Source organism: Ailuropoda melanoleuca, chromosome 5, assembly GCF_002007445.2.
Source record: "Ailuropoda melanoleuca isolate Jingjing chromosome 5, ASM200744v2, whole genome shotgun sequence".
NCBI lineage: Eukaryota > Metazoa > Chordata > Mammalia > Carnivora > Ursidae > Ailuropoda > Ailuropoda melanoleuca.
Genome location: NC_048222.1, coordinates 119,177,286 through 119,195,508, shown reverse-complemented (window position 1 = coordinate 119,195,508; position 18,223 = coordinate 119,177,286). Strand labels below are relative to the sequence as shown.

Sequence of the window (18,223 nt, the reverse complement as noted above, 5' to 3'; positions counted from 1 at the left end):
AAAATAGTTTGAGAAGTATTGGTGTTAATTATTCTTCAAATATTTAGTAGAATTCACCAGTGAAGCCATCCAGTCCCGGACTGTTTTTGTTGGGAGGTTTTTGATTATTGGTCCAATTTCCTTTATAGGTCTATTCAGATTTTCTAGTTCTTCAGGATGTAGTTTTTGTAGTTTGTTTGATTCTAGAAATTTAATCATTTCATCTAGGTTATCCAATTTGCTGGCATAGAACTATTCACAGTCCTTTTCTTATAATCATTCTTATTTCTGTAAAATCAGTAGAATATTACTACATTTTAAATTCTTATTTTGATTATTTTTGTCTCCTCCCCCCTTTTTTTCATAGTGTAAAGTTTTGTTAATTTTGTTGATCTTTTCAAGGAATGAGATCTTGGTTTCATTGATTTTCTCTATTGTTTTTCTGTTCTCTATTTACCTCTGTACTAATCTTTATTATCTCCCTCTTTTGGTAGACCTAGTTTAATTATTTTGTTTGTTTGTTTGTTTGTACTTTGTGTATTTCCTTAAGGTATGAAATTAGATTGTTGATTTTTCTTCTTTCTTAATGCAAATGTTTGTAGGTATAAATTTCTATGTTAACATTTTCACTGCATTCCATATGTTTTTGTCTGTTGTATTTTCATTTTCATTTGTCTCAAGGTATTTTCTAGTTTCTCTCATGCTTTCTTCTTTGACCTATTAGTTGTTTGAGTGTGTTATTTAATTTCTGCATATTCATGAATTTTCCATTTTTTTCTCTGCTGTTAATTTCTAGTTCCATTCAACTGTGATCAGAAAAGATATTTTATATGGTTTTTATTTTTTAAAGTTATTAAGACATTTTTTGTGGCCTAACATGGTTTATCTTGGAGAATATTCCATGTACTCATTACCTTCTTTCTTAAACTCATATCACCACCTAGGCCTTAAGACTTGGCCTTTACTGCCCACGTGCTTGTATTCACTAACTTTTGTCTTACATTTTCCCCTAAACTCTTCTTTCCTGCTTTCCTCTTAACTCAGGCAAATGAAATCTAACTCCCCCTTCCCCAGGTAATGGCAACTGCTCTGACAAAATCTCCCACCAGCCTAGACCACCCAGACAATTTGATCTACACCTAACTCATGGCTGCACAGATGGACCATGGGATGACCTGTGGAATGACCTACAATTAACCTTTACCTCACTATAATACTAAAATCTCCACCCAAGGAGGAGCCTCAGCCCAATTTACATAATATACAATGTATGTATGGGCATGTTTCCTTAAGGCACATGTGTAAACTTATGCCTGATTCTACATGGACGACAAAGCTTCCCTATCTAGACCCTAAACAAAAGGGACTTATTAACCCTCTCTCCTGGAGCCATGGCTTTGGAAGCCGTTCCCCATGATCTTTTCCCTGCAAATGAAAGTTTTCTTTATGTGACAACACACCTAGTACGGTTTCTGACTTGCCAAGGAGCAAACTCACATAAGTTTGGTTACACCCTCTCTTCCCCTTTCTTTTATTATTTGCATAAGATGTAACCAAGACTGTAATCTGCCTATTGCATTTCTTGATGAAAAAGGAGAAAATAACATGCGTACCGATTATTTTACATGTATCTTTTCCTGGGCTGTATATTTTTTAAAAATATCTCTTAAAAATATTATGAATTCTTGTTTTTTTGTGGTGCATTTCCTTGCTAGAGCTCCGCTTGTTTTTAAGAAATAATTGAAAGATAGTAATGACTGGGTCCACTTGAAAAATAAATACCTTTACTTTCTGGGCAAGAAGAATGTGTTAAGAGCACCACCCTGTAAATATATAGATTAAGTTTTTGTTTCTAAAGATGCATTAATCAGCTAAATATAAAGGGAACTTCAAATACTTTCAATATTAGATCATGATAATTAAATAACTAAAACTTTTTCTCGAAAGTGACTTAAGTTGCTTTTCTGGAATTTTACAGACAAGGCTAAAATTTCTTCTCAATAGGGGTTTATATTTTCTGCCACTAGACAAATAGGAAGGCTTGGGTTCTTAATGTCTCTAGCTATTTTTATTATTTATACATTTCACCTGCATATTTTAGTCATGACAACTGAAATGTTCAAAAAGAAATATGCAAAATAGATCTTCTGATGACAATTCATTTTATTTGAAAAGATCATATGCCTTAATCCCTAAGGTAACCCTTCAGTCAAAGGCTGAAATTGTACAAGATTCAGATGCTGTGTTCTACCAGAATTCAACACTTACTTATTTTTAAAACACATTATGTTACCTTTTTATTGTGATATTCAAAATCACTATGAAATTCCCCTGCAAGTATTTATAAAACTATTTGATCATCAGAATTCAATTTACTGTAGCTTAGCAACAACAAGTAAAAGAAAGTTATAGAGAATAGTGTTCAATTGAATAATTGTTACAGGCAAAACAGTAACTTCTTTATTATCATGCTTTCCTATTTCCTAGCTTATAAAATACAATCTTGAATTTTCCATAGGTAGAACATCATCACCATCTATCTACACAAATTACACTTTAAAAGACGCAAATTTAATTTTAATATGTATCTATTGATTTCATAAATCATCATATTTATAATTAAATTGTCATCCAACTGATGCAGGGACAGAGAAAAAATGAAACAGCTTAATGAGCTTTCTCTAAGCCATTGCCCACCAGCTTAAAAAGCAGTTCAGTCTTGTTTACATAAAAGAAATACTTCTTTAGACCCACTATAAACTATGGATTTAGAGTTATAATTATTTTTCTCATTGACTTCTCTATTATACTAAGGACCCTGCTGTGATTCAGGATCTGCTTTTAGATGCACTTTCATCAGACAGTTTTTAAAGTATATTTGCATATCTCAATTCAATTACATTAAAATTATTTTTAATCTAAACTGCTTCTTTTAGTTCTTTTTTCCCCTTCTAATCTGAATCATTCTGCCCTTATTTGTGTAAAAATTCATGCTGGCTTTTTCATTTTTTCCTTATGATTTGAGAATCAGCTTTGATCTATCTAATTAAAACTTCTGTGAGAAACAAAACATAAAATGACTGCCAGGAGGCAGTCTGAAGTTATTTGAAATGATTTGAACATCAACACTCTAACTTTCCATAGCACCCTCAAGTGTTTGCAAAACCAAGTAAACAAATTGCATGATCTTTCCGAAGTATAATTAGTATTCAGTTATACTATACTCTGGTGCCTTGATAAGCCAATCTGATATACAGCCATACTAAGATGTTAGCAAAAGAATTCTGATGACAGGCTATCTATAGATAAATATTGTTTAGGTGGAACAAAAGACTTTAAAGAAAGGAAACAGGATAGAACAGATTTCAGACTTACTCTTATTTATAAAAACAGAAAAAGAATAAAAATAAGAAAAATGTAGGCTGACATAAACAATAAATAAGGGAAAGAACCAAGTCCCAGAAAGATGTTGATAGGAATGAAAACAGAGACATTTAAAAAAATGTAAATCTAGAGCTATTGTTTACATTTCCTGTCCATAGACTGCTTATTTCCTTCTATGAAGCTCTGCAGTATTGCTGAGTGAGTAAGCCGAATGCAAATGAGGCTGTTAAAGCATAAATGAAGGCCTAAGAGGTGAGAAAATGTTATGCTAATAATCAAAGAGGTCTCTGAAGGTCATGGGGAAGAAAATACGTAAGGGCCAAGATAGAGTTATCCATTTGGTCTCTGGGACTTGCTAGAAATTATTCTAATATATAAGAAGAAGAGATTCCTGGTACTTTTAAAAATGCCTATTTATGTAAAGTGAATAGCTTGTTTTTCTAGGATAGAAATTTCACAGACACTACAATTCTTTAGGACTATAATAAATATTCATTATATCCATTATATCAAAAGGCATATCCCTGCTATTAGGCATTTGTAAACATTTAATTTTGGGAATTTAAACTCAATAGTGAAGAAAGTACTGAAAAGGTAGCTCTACAATAACAGTCATTTTACTATGTGTTGAATAAAGCAGTGATTATGTGGTTTTTATACATTCAATCATTGGCTAATCTGTATCTAAACTTTTCTAAGATGTAATATGGTTGTGGATGCATTTTGTACTGGGAAATCCTTTATTATTTGGATAATAAAATTAATGAAATGTACACATAGCAATACACATATATTTTATTCTGTATATAAGTCAAAAATCTGAAAGATTTTATGTTGGGTATATCGTGGCTTTTTGTATAATTTCTTAACTTGATAACGACTATAATAACAGCTTTGATGCAGGCAGACTGGGTCCAGGGATCCAGAGAAGATCCTGCAGGACCAGCCCGGAGGGTCTTTGGCTTCATGCAGGATGGAAATCAAATGCAAGCCAGCAGGAGGTGAAAGCAGAGTTTTATTGAAGACATATAGAGAAGTACAGATGAGCATCCAGGAGACTTGGAAGGGAAAGGAGGGAGTTTCATTTTTGCTTGGGATCTGGGGTTTTTATTGGCAAATGTGGCCTGGTGAACGGGTCCTTTCAGGCATCCAGGAACTGGTCAGAACAAGGACAGGTGTCCTTCAAAAGTCACTCATTCCCTGATTCCAGGGGTCTTTTTATCATGATATCTAGAGCCAGTGGTCTGGAATAAGCACATGGTGGCTCTGCCTGGTCATTCCTTAGATATCATCCATTGTGCTGGAAGACTCCAAAGATAGCATTATCTCTTTGTCCCTTACAAGGAGGACATGCATTAAGGCATGTGTAGGGCAAGGGTGCAGGTCCTAACAAGAATAGAGGCAGGAAAAGAAGCAAAGAGGGGGGAAACAAAAAAAACCCATGACAACATTCTCATAAAAAAACCCTAGACTTAGAAATTCCAGGCAACTCTGTGGGGTCTCCTTCCTCTGCTGGAGCTTTGTACTGTGGCTCGATAAACTGTTTTGCTGCCTACCACTCTTTGTCTGGTCTACCTCTTCATTCTTCGAAGTGGTGTGACCAAGAACAGAGGGCACTAAAGGAAAAGAACCCCTGAAATGATAATAAAATGATTGAAAGAAATAATTTTAATTAAAATGGAATACAATGATTAAGAAACCAAACTGAATATATTTCTTCCATATGAGAAATTTATTATGGAAAAATAAATGGAAGGCAGGAACACAGTAAGCAAATCAGTGAAGTATGCTATATTTGCACCCTGATAAAGAACACAACAAAAACATAGTCACAAAATAATGCACTTTGTTTCATAAATCAATGTTTCTCATGTAACCAATTGTGCTGTTTATTTTATTCACATTTGATCTAAAAATTCCAGCTTCTGTGAGTTAGAAAACAACATCATAATTCCATATTTTTATTTTTTTAAAATGTCACACTATTTTTTAGCAGCTTTATAACATCACTTTATACTTCCCCCAGCATTTTTTCAGTGTCCGTCTCACTCACTTCCATTCTGAGAGTGAACAGTGCATTTAAATCCTTGCAGCTTTGGCAAATGAAAGTTGGTATTTCATTTTAGTGTATAGTTCTTTGATCACTATTAAATTGAGCATATTTCCATATGATTGTTATTCACGTGTTTTTTTCTCCCTGAAAATTATTTATTCTTGCTCTTTCCTCACTTTTTGTGAAGTAGAACTTTTTTTTAAGTTTTTCTTTTAATTCCAGTTAGTTAACATACAGTATTATATTAGTTTCAGGTGTACAATATGGTAATTTGACATTTCCATACAACACCCAGTGTTTATCACAAGTGTGATCCTTAATCCCCATCACCTATGTCACCCATACCCTCTCCCACCTCCCCTATGGTAGCAATCGATTTGTTTTCTACAATTAAAAAGCCTGTTTCTTGGTTTGTCTCTCTAGCTCTTTTTTTCTCCCTTGCTCTTAAATTCCACATATGAGTGAAATCGTATGGTATTTATCTTTCTCTAACTGACTTATTTCACTTAGCATTATACTCTCTAGCTCTATTCATGTCATTACAACTGGCAAGACAGCATTTTTTTTTATGACTGAATAATATTTCATTTTACATACATGTATACTACCTCTTCTTTATCCATTCAACAGTGGATGGACATTTGGACTGCTTCTGTATCTTGGCTATTCTAAATAATGCTGCTATAAACATAGGGGTGCATGTATCCACTTAGATTAATATTTTTGTATTCTTTGGGTAAATACCCAGTAGTGCAATTTCTGGGTCATAGGGGTAGTTCCATCTTTAAATTTTTTGAGGAACCTCCATACTGTTTTCCAGAGTGGCTGTACCATCTTGCATTCCCACCAACAGCGCAGAAGGGTTTCTTTTTCTCCACATCCTCACCAACACCTATTGTTTCTTGTGTTGTTGATTTTAGCCATTCTGACAGGTGTGGGGTGATAGCTCATTGTGGTTTTGATTTGCATTTCTCTGGTGATGAGCATCTTTTCATGTGACTTTTGGCCATTGGCATGGGTTTTTTTTGGAGCAATGTCTTCCACCCATTTTTAACTAGATTATTCCTTTTTTGGGTGTTGAGTTTTATGAGTTCTTTATATATTTTGGATACCAAGCCTTCATCAGATATATCAGATATGTCATTTGCAAATATCTTCTCTCTTTCTGTAGGCTACTTTTTAGTTTCATTGATTGTTTCTTTTGCTGTGCAGAAGCTTTTTATTTTGATGGGTCCCAATAGTTTATTTTTGTTTTTGTTTTCCTTGCCTCAGGGGACCTATCTAGAAAAAGTTTCTAAGGCCAATGTCAGAGAACTCACTTCTAGGAGTTTTATGGTTTCAAGTCTCACATTTAGGTCTTTAATCTATTTTGAATTTATTTTTATGTATGGTATAAGAAAGTGGTCTAGTTTCATTATTTTGCATGTTGCTATCCTATTTTCTCAACACCATTGTTCGAGAGACTGTCTTTTCCCATTGGATATTCTTTCTTACCTTGTCAAAAATTAGTCAACCGTACAGCTGTGGATTTATTTCTGGGTTTTCATTTCCATTCTATGTGTCTGTTTTTGTGCCAGTACTCTACTGTTTTGATTATTACAGCTTTGCAATACAGGTTAAGTCTGGAATTGTGATGCCTCCAGCTTTTCTCTTCTTTTTGAAGATTGCTTTGCCTATTCGGGGGCTTGAGTGGTTCCATACAAATTTCAGGACTCTTTGTTCTAGTTGTATGAAAAATGCTGTTGGTATTTTGATAAGGATTGTATTGAATGTGTAGATTGCTTTAGGTAGTATAGACATTTTAACAATGGATTTTCTTCCAACCCATGAGCATGGAATGTCTTTCCACTTCTTCATGTTGTCTTTAATTTCTTTCTTCAGTGTTTTATACTTTTCAGAGCACAGGTCTTTCACCTCTTTGGTTAGATTTATTCCTAGGTATCTTATTATTTTTGGCACAATTGTAAATAGGACTGTTTTCTTAATTTCTCTTTCCGCTGCTTCATTATTGATGTACATAATTCCATATTTTTCATCATGTGCTGAACCAATGCAAACTTTTCAGTTTCATTTTTAAAATTAAGTGAGATAATAAGTAGTAAATATTCTTGCATGAGAATGAATCCTAATTTGAATTTAAAGTAAAGGTAATGTTCATCAACAAATGTCGCGTGCTGTTTATTTGAATTTGTTTTAACTTATTCCCAGGATATACTTCTGATCCTACACAATTTACCAAGGACTTAAATATTTTGTTAGTATTTTTGAGAAATGAAATTTAAGAAATTTATCTGGAACTAAGACCAAGTAAGTAATCGGGATAACATTTATCTTATTGTGAAAGTTTGCTTATTATATAGAAATTTATATGTGTACAAAGTTATATAAAAAAACATGTTCATTATATAGAAATTTATATGTGTACAAAGTTATATAAAAAAACACATTCATTATAATCATATTCATGAATTAAAAGAAAGGCAAGGGAATTCAATTTGATCTACAAATACCATTCTATGAGGATCTTATAAAATTATGCAGATACCTACCATTGTGCATATCATGGGGATTTAAAAATTACCCCTTCCTTTTGATAGTCCATGGTCAGAGATTATATTGTATAAGTGTGTGTGTGCATGTGTGTGTGTGTTGTTGTTGTTTTTTGTTTGTTTGTTTTCTAGAAGCAGACATTGAGATAAAAATTTGAGTGGAAATAATTATTTTGAAGCACAAATGTCATGGTTGAAATGTGAGAAAATGACAGGGAAGAGAAGATAGTCATAAGGGTACATTTCAGTTAGCTATTGTGGTCACCAAATGGAGTTCAATCCACAGAGAAAACTCTAGAAAGTGGTATAAAATTACACCTCAAAATTACCTCACTTGAGAGGCAAGGGCTGTATAATTATCCATCAACTCCCAGAGCGTTGTGAAGCCCTTAACATTTCCAGCACTAGAAGTTCACAGACTACAGCCTTTTGTACTTCCAGAAAAAGTCCTAAGGCACAAGGATCAGAGATTGGCACTGGAAACTAACCATAATATACTGAACTACTTGTGTTTTGGGCAGGGCATAGAAATAAAAGCTACTGTCTTCACCTTACATTATTTAGGGCCTATGTTAAATCCCCAACTCTGCTAATTTTAACGTTCCTTAAAGGTTGGTTGCAATTTAAAACAACAACAACCAACACATTGCAAGAAGATGTAACCAATTGCTGCAGTTGGTCCTGAGGTTGGCCATAGCTGATATTCTTTATATTCTTCTTCTCCTGTGCATGTTAGATTTCCCTCAACCTGAGTCAGCATTTGAGCTAGCCAAAGAGTGCTGGCACATGTGATAAATCATACTTTCATGTCTGAGGGTTCCAATTTTTTGGTTATTATGTCTTCCCCAGACTGCATTTCCTGTGATCACCACTTAAGATTTTGACTCAATGAAAGCATTAAGAGGTCCCCTAAGGAATTTCCTTAGCTCCAGATATACTTCTTCCTACCCACATTACACGGTAGCAATACCACCTCCTTATGATAATTATGGTCATTTATCTCTGCCAGTATAGTGAACTTTCTTTTTGATTGTTGTTTTATTGGCATAAGGAGATCAAAATAACTAAGTTCAGTCAATAATTTTAAATTTAGTGAAATCCTTCACATGTTCTCATGTAAATGCATCTCTCCTCGCAGAACTAGGACTTCTGGTCCATAAGGCCAAAAGTTGCTAAATGAGGCAAAAAAAGTACTCAGTTGGGTCACTGGGAACAATGGTGAGAGGGCACTCAAACAAAGGTAATCCATATATTGGGAATATTTTAGGTATTAGGTTCAAAGAAATCCGTGGACATTGTCCCATTGTTTATCACCTTTGCCATATTGTGCATTTCTTTCCCAAGGCTCTGTTCATGATCCCATTATAATAAATCAGTAAACTTGTTGTTGAGTAAATTTGCCAAGACACCAAAGAGAAGGAAAACACAAACACATAGCCACACCCATATCAAAGCAAAAATTGCACCAGACAATCCTAAACAAGCAAGAAAGACCTTATTTGAGATTATTGCAATAGGGAAGGGGATTGAATTCAAGTCCACTAAAACAAAAGGAAAGTTTTTAAGGATTGGGATGAGCTAGTGGAAAAGTACTAGAGGATAACCCAAGGGGTTGTCAGTGGTATGTGTCTAGCATGTTGAATTATTCCTGAGTTTGTAAATGTTTTTCTCTGGGATCAGGCTGTCTACATTTGCTAATTGCTGCTAATTGAATTTAGGCTCCTACACTCCTTTAGAGACTACGTAATAGGAGTGTTGTCTCCTTTGATGCTTACATTTCAAAGAGATTGTTCCTCGGTCCTTGAGATAAACATTTCCTGAGTTAAAAAACTGGCAAGAGTTTGGGACAAAACTTACACACATTTCCAAGGGACAAAACAAAAATTTACAATTGAAGGTTTTCTGTAGTAAATGCTATTAAAAAAAGGCAGGTCAGGGGCCTATAGGCTAGAAGAAACCTGTCTAAGCCAAACTGAGGGTTGCTTAGAAGGTAGGTCTTGATGACCTAGGACATACATCAATCCAAAATGGATGAATTATTTACTATTCAAACGTACAAAGGACCCAATGTAATCAATCTATTACAACCTATCACATTGGCTAGCTGAATCCTTCCAAGGATGGTGCCATACCTAAGGCTTACCTTAGTCTCTACTGGGAATTGGTCTAGCATTCAGCATTCAGTGGCAATGTTACAGGCTCAGTGAGAGGGAGCCCATGTTGTCAGGTCCAGGCATATTTACCAAGCCAGTTATTATGACTTTTTTTTTCATTAGGATGAAATGTAATCAATAGGGTGACTAAGGATAGGATATTTTTTGTTGTTTTCTGTTTTTTGTTTGGTTTTATTATTTGGTGTTTTGGCAAAGCAGCAATTACTAAAAATGTGACACATCTTTACTCACTTATGTAGGCCTATCTATAGGACTTTTACCTGAGTTGTTTGGTCAGTTATGCTTGTACTGATAATATTTGATACATAACTATGATCAGTTAAATCAATGAAGCTTATTTCAGGGACGGGAGATGTTTCAAAGCTGTGCTACATTCCCTTTAATGGCCATGGTTTTTTTGTGCACTTTGACTCTTCGTGCATAGGTCTTCCAAATTTCAACTCAATGTATAGAATCTCCCCACTTTTGCATTTCTAGAATCCTAGGATTTGTGTTAGAATTAGTAATAAGTTTTAATTAGTTAATTAAATACTATAACAACAGGAATACATGCACATGTATGAGGATTTCATATTCAAGAATCTTTTTTGATGGGGTGCCTGTTGGCTCAGATGCTTAAGCATCTGCCTTTGGCTCAGGTCATGATCTCCAGGTCTGGGATCGAACCCCACATCCAGCTCCCAGGTCAGCAGGAAGTCTGCTTCTCCCTCTGTCTCTCCCCCTGCTTGTGCTCTATCTCTGTCTCTCTCTTTCAAATAAATAAATAAAATCTTAAAAAAAGAATGTTTTTTGATGTTTCATGTTGATGCTTTTGATGTTTTGTAATATTCTTCTTAATAGCCAAAATTCCATATAGCCCAAGTGTTCACGAGCAGTTGATAGGATATATAAATTCTGATATATTACTACATGAGACATTATATAGCCATGAAAACACATGAACTAAAAAGAAACAACTCAGAAATGAGGATGGATCACACAAATAGCATGCCAAGTACCTGAAGTCAAATCCAAATGAATGGATACTATATGATTCCATTTAGATAAAGTACAAAGCAGGCAAGACTACAGTATTGTGTTAGAATTCAAGATAGTGTTTACTGTAGGGAAAGAGAGGGGACTATGATTGGAAGGAGCATTAAGTGACTTTTAGAATGCTGGTAAAGACCTATTCTTGACTTGTTCGTGATTACACAGGAATTTGTGTAAAAATCATGAAGCTGTATGGTTGTGGTTTATGTAGTTTAATGTATATTACAACTCACAATAAAAAAATTAAAAAAATAAGATGTCACAGTTGCACATGGAAATCATTATATCCCCAAATATAGAGTTTTTTAGTACTTAGTAAAAATGTTTTACTTGAAAATTTTTCCTGACGTTAACTTGTATTAATTAAATATGCTTTCTGATAACATATTTGAATTTCTTCCTCTTCTTCTTCTTCTTCTTCTTCTTTTTTATTAGTCACTGAGGCCTTTTCTTTTTTTCATACACAAAACCACTAGGGATCTTACCTGTAGACACTTCTGAGATTACACTGTGAATACACATAGCTCCAAAAACTTGTTGAGAATCAAGGTGAGGAAAAGAGTGTTTTGAGCCAATCACATGATTACAAAGGTAGAGCTTCCCAGAGAGTTCTAGATGGTCAAGTTTGGCCCCTATAGCACTTCTAAGGAATCAGTGAGAGAACATCACATGGATGAAAGAGGGGAGTTAACTACCAAAGGCCTTGCAAGTATCAATTGGGACCTTGAGCTGCCCGTGGGAACATCAGGAGCAAAGGTCTAATCATTCCAATAGTTATGGAAGGACTCAGGAGCTCACATGTTTGCATAGGGTTTCTGAAATTCCTTCCAGTAAACTTAGTCTTGCTGCCCAGTTCCTCTTTATTTTGGGGTGCTGGCTGTACTTGGCCAAGTGCTCAGATCAGCAAGATGTATCAGTTTTGATCTACCTGGAGCAGAACCCTACCACCAGGCCAGCAATGAATGTGCCTTCAGTTTCCCTAGAGGGGTGAGACACCATGAAGTCCCATGCATTGGACTGGACCAACTTGCATGCCTGAAAAGACTTGGTCTCACAGCCAATTTGGTTCACTTTAAGCAGGAGGCAGTTGCAAAATTTCTCACCTATGAAATCTTGGAAATCTATTTTGAGTTGGTAATTGTTAAGACCATTCTCTACCACCTAGACTCCTGCCCTGCCTGTGAACTTTTCTGAGCTTCCCAGTCACCTTGGTTAAAGGGATGTTCTATAGATACCACTGGTTAGTCCTTGAAGAATTTGCAAAGATTGGTCAGCTTGTCAGATGTGATGTACCTACTGGAGTCATCAGACAACCTGAAGTCCAGATCACACTTTCCCTGCCTGGAAGAACTCCAAGGCAGCCATGTCCATGCCAATGGCAACCTTATGGGTATAAGTGGTTATCTTGATCTTATGCTTCAGCAGCTGCTTTTTTATTCTCTAGGATATTAGTAGTAAACATGCTTTCATCCCCCACATTGGTGGCTTCTTTCCCATATTTCTTCTTGGTGATATTCTTCAGGTTGTGGTGAACCTCCGCTCCAATGCACATGGCTTTCTTGAGGTTTTCTGCACCAAACAGGAGGATGTGAACTCCTGTATGGCCAGCTCATTGCCAGCACTGTTGATCATACTATGACTTCAAAATTATCAGCCAAGACAGTAATGTGGAAGTAGAGGGGCACCACATTCTCAATAGTTCCAGCCTTGCAGATGGCCAGAGAAACTCCCAAGAAGGAGTTAGCATCACATTTAGACTTATTTTCCATTCTATCTGTCTTTATCCTTAGCTTCTCATTTTTTTCCTATTCAGGTTCCTGTTAATCAGAGTAGATGAAATAATTTTATTAATGTGCTCACAGCCTTTGAGGCACCATTCACCATACAGTGTGTTTTATCATTGTCTAGGAGCTCTAGGGCATCTTGAACACTAAATGAGTCACTTTTGAGGTACAGAGATCAAGTTAAACAGTGGGATTCCCATGAGAGTGAAAGATCTTTTAGGCATATATCTTGAGAATAGACATGGTTCATTTCTGGCTGCCGGGTCTCATGAGGTGGAAAGAAACAGAGGGTGCTGCAGACATCAAGGGTGACTATTAAGCTGCACATCTGTGTGCACAAAGTTTCTCCTGAGCTCCTCTCTGTGCTGTCTGCCCCAATGTCCTATCCTGCTCCCAGAGACCTGATCATCTTATTTTAAAATGGAAACTTACAATATAAAGCTCTTTATATCTTGATAATAATTGTCTACTTTTTTAAGATATGTAGAATTGTTAGAACACTTACACTTTAATAGTACATTTCGATGCAGTTTCTTCTAAGAGACCAAAATACACCCAAAATCTAGTGTATGGCTCAGTTCTATTCACTTGTCTGATCATATTCTTTTTTTTCTTCTTCCTTTTGTTTTGTTTTGTTAAAGCCTTTTTAAATTTTCATCTTTACAGTTACATTCTATCCTTTCAGTGTATTTAATTTTATTTTTGTATACATAATTTTTCTTTCTTTACAATTTTGAGATATAGTTTCCTCTAACAAACTGACCAAAATACACTGAGGAGATAGTGTATTGCTCTGTTCTACTCACCTGTCTGTTTACATCCCTTCCTTTGCTTTTGTTGTGGTGGTGGTGGTGGTTTTTCTCTTTCTCTTGTTTTTTTCTTGTCTTTTAATTTTCATTTTTACAATTACATTCTATCATTTCTTTGTATTTAATTTTATTTTTGTACATATATAAGTTTTTTCTTCACAATTTTGGAATCTAGTTTTCTAAAAAACAGCAAAATATACACAGAATCCAGTATATTGCTCTATTCTGATCACCTGTCTTTTTTTTTTTTTTCTTTTCTTTCCTGGTTTTGGGTCTCTTCTGATTTGTTTAGTGTATATTTCTCTGAGGTCATTGTTAGCCATTTTGGTATTTTGTTCTCTCGTTCATCTTTTCTTCTCTGGACAGAATGACAAGACAGAAAAACTCACTTCAAAAAAAGAGAACAAGAGGCATTACTGACTGCCAGGGACAAAATCAATATGAACATTAGTAAGATGTTGTAACTAGAGTTCAGAATAACTATTATAAAGATACTTGCTGGGCTTGAAAAAAGCATAGAAGACATGACAGAATCCCTTTCCGGAGAAATAAAAGAATTAAAATCTAACCAAGTCAAAATAAAAAAGGCTATTAATGAAATGCAATAAAAAATGGAGGCTCTAACTGCTAGGATAAATGAAGCAAAAGAGAGAATTAGTGATAGAGAAGACCAAACAATGGAGAACAAAGAATAGACAGAAAAAGAGAGATAAACAACAACTGGATCATGAGAGAAGAATTTGAGAGATAAGTGATACCATAAAGCAAAACAATATTAGAATAATTGGGATCCCAGAAGAAAAAGAAAGAGAAAGAGAGCCAAAAGGTATATTGGAGCAAATTATAGTGGAGAACTTTCCTAAATTGGGGAAGGAAACAGGCATCAAATCCAAAAGGCACAGAGAACCTCCCTCAAGATCAGTAAAAATGGGTCAACACCCAGACATACAATAATAAAACTTACAAATCTCAGCTACAAAGAGAAAATCCTGAAAGCTGTGCTGGACAAGAGGTGTGTAACTTACAAGAGGAGAAACATTAGATTGGAAGCAGACTTATCCACAGTGACCTGCAGGCCAGAAAGGATGGGCATAATATATTCAGGGTGCTAAACAAAAAAAATATGCAGTAAAGAATACTTTATCCAGCTAGGATGTTATTCAAAATAGAAGGAGTAATAAAAAGCTTCCAGGACAAACAGAAACTAAAAGAATTTGTGATCACCAAACCAGCCGTACAAGAAATATTAAAAGGGGTCCTCTAAGCAAAGAGAAAGCCCAAAAGTAACATAGACCAGAAAGGAACAGAGACAATCTACATAACAGTCACTGGCATGAAATTCATATCTTTCAACAGGTACTCTGAATGTAAATGGGCCAAATGTCCCAATCAAAAGACACAGGGTATCAGATTGGATAAAAAAACAAGATCCATAAATGTGCTGTATGTAAAAGACTTGTATTAGACCCAAAGACACCTCCAAATTTAAAATGAGGGGGTGCAAAATGGCAGAGGAGTAGGTGACTCCATTTCAACTAACCCCCTGAATTTAGCTAGATATCTATCAAACCAATTTGAACACCCATGAAATCAGCCTGAGATGTAGGAATATACATCTAGATCTCTACAAGCAGAAAAGTGACTGCTTTTTGCAAGGTAGGACATGTGGAGTCATGAATCTGTGGGGAGATATCAGAAGACAAACAAGGGGGAGGGAGTCTCCATAAGCTGGCTCCTAGAAAATGATCTAACACTAGAGCACAAAATCAGAACCTTTAGAAATGTGCTCTAGTGAGAGACATCCCTTTCTGAAAGGGGCTCTAGAAATGAGAAGGCAGAATTCTAGGTAGGGCATTGTGGTCTTGGGATATGAGGAACCACAGAGCAAAAGGGGTTGCCTGAGCCGGTAGAGTTCCCAAGCAGTGGAGACAAGAAGCAAGTTATGGTCAGCAAGCCCAGGAAGTAACTCTCATCTCAGATTGCCATAAACTGTGAGCTGGGCCAGTCCATAATCACCCTGGGCAGCCTGAAAAAATCTGAAACCTGCACCAGAAACCTGGCAAAAACTCATAGGGTGGTAGCAGCCTGGGAAGAACATTAGAGTGTCACCCAGACATGATCCAGGAGCTTTGGGTGTGCACATGAGCATGCAGATGCTCATGATTTAGTATCACAAAGGGCAGTGGCACTCCCAGGCCCCTGGGACTACCTCTGAGAGAGTTGCTATGGGCGTGCACCATGGGAGGTTGCAGTTTTTGGGGGCACATACAGAAGTGGAGACTGTATGTCCTGGAGGCTTTATTAAAGAGAGCAGACTGTGATTTTTTTGCCCTGGGCCAGAGGTGTGGATGCAGACATTTTGCTCTGAGCCTCAGAAGAGGCATCGAAAGCCTCCAGGGAACAAAAGCCACACAGAGGACCAGTTTCCACTGAGCCCAACCCCCTGACAGGGGGCTGGGCAACTCTGCCCAGGCAGGGTCACTTGAGAAAGAGCATAGCAGGCCCTTTCCGCAGAAGACAGACTAGAAGAACAGGTGCATGACAATCCTATGGATCCCATAAGACTATAAAATCCTAACACCAGGGGAAAATAGTATATTGAGGGATAGGCATGGCCTCACAACTTGTTTATTTTTCAGATAAAATTCTCTTTTTCTTTTTTTCTTTTTCTTATGCCTTTTCTCAGTTTTTTTTTCTTTTTACATTTTCCTCATTTCAACTAGATGTTTATTATATCAACTTATATTTCATAGTTGCGTTTTAACTTGTTTTTTTCACACCTATATATTTTTTATAGATTCATGCTTTATTTTAGTCCTTTTTTCACTTTATTCAATTTTGTCTTTATATAATTATATAAATTTTACTTTCCTTGTAATTTTGAGATGTAGTGTCCTCTAACACACAAACCAAAATACACCCAGGAACAACTGGAACACCCTGCTTTGTCCACACTGAGAGATTATAGTCTCCCATCCCCTCCCCCCTTTTAAAATTTTTTTTAAAAAAATTATTCTTGTGTTTCATTTTGGCTTTGCTTTTTGGTGGTGGCTTCTGATGACTCCATATTTTGCTAGGGTGCATCTTGCTTGGGTGATCATTGATATTTTGGACTCTTTTCATTCACTCAACTGAGAGAATGACTAGGAGGAGGAACTCTCAACAAAGAAAAGAAACAGAGATAATGTCCTCTGCCACAGAACTAATGGATATGGATATAAGCAAGATGTCAGAGATAGAATTCAAGATAGCAATTGTACAGTCAATAGTTTGGCTTGAAAACAGCATTAGTGACAATATGGAATCTCTAAGAGCAGAAATGAGATCTAATCAGGCCAAACTAAAAAATGCCATGAATGAGTTGCAGTCTAAACTGGATACTCTAACACCCAGGGTAAATGAAACAGAAGAGAGAATCAGTGATCTAGAAGATAAGCTGATGGAAAGCAAGGAAGTTTAGGAAAACAGAGATAGGCTGCTAGAAGCACATGATAAAAGGATTGAAGAGATTGATGATGCCATGAAAAGTTCCAATGTCAGAATTGATGGGATCCCTGAGGGTGGAGAGAGAGAGAGAAAAGGATAGAAGGTATATTTCAGCAAATCATAGCTGAGAACTTCCCTAATCTGGGGAAGGAAACAAACATTTGAGTCCAAGAAACAGAGAAGACCCCTCCCAAAAATCAATAAAAATAGATCAATACCCTGACATACAATAGTGAAGCTTGCAAATTTTACAGCCAGAGAAACTACCCTGAGAGTAGCCAGGGAGAGGAGATTCCTTATATATGGTGGAAGGAACACCAGAATAACATCAGACCTGTCCACAGAAACCTGGCAAGTCAGAAAGGTCTGACAGGACATATTCAGGATACTAAATGAAAAGAACATTCAGCCAAAAATACTTTATGCAACAAGGCTGTCATTCAGAATGAATGGAGAGATAAAGAGCTATCAGGACAGGCAGAAACTGAAAGAATATGTGACAACCAAGCCAGCCCTATAAGAAATATTAAGGGGAATTCTGTAACTGAAGAGAAACCCCAAGAGTCACATAAACCAGAAAGAAACAGAGAAAGTCTACAGAAAATTTACAGGGACTTTAAGGGCAATAAAATGGCACTAAATTCATATCTCTCAATAGTTACTCTGAATGTCAAGGGGTTGAATGCTCCCATGAAAAGACACAGGGTTTTAGATTGGATAAAAAACAGGACTCATCTATATACTGTCTACAAGAGACTCATTTTGAACCTAAAGACATCTCCAGAATGAAAGTGAGGGGTTGGAGAACAATTTCCCATGCTGATGGACCTCAAAAGAAAGCTGGGGTAGCAATCCTCATATCAGGCAAAATAGATTTTATTTTTTATTTTTTATTTTATTTATTTATTTGACAGAGACAGAGACAGCTAGTGAGAGAGGGAACACAAGCAGGGGGAGTGGGAGAGGAAGAAGC

General features: G+C 36.1%; 1 pseudogene; it reads right to left on the bottom strand.

The window, feature by feature from the left end:
• Positions 1-11,883: 11,883 nt before the first annotated feature.
• Positions 11,884-13,198, bottom strand: LOC105237014 (annotated as a pseudogene).
• Positions 13,199-18,223: the final 5,025 nt, after the last annotated feature.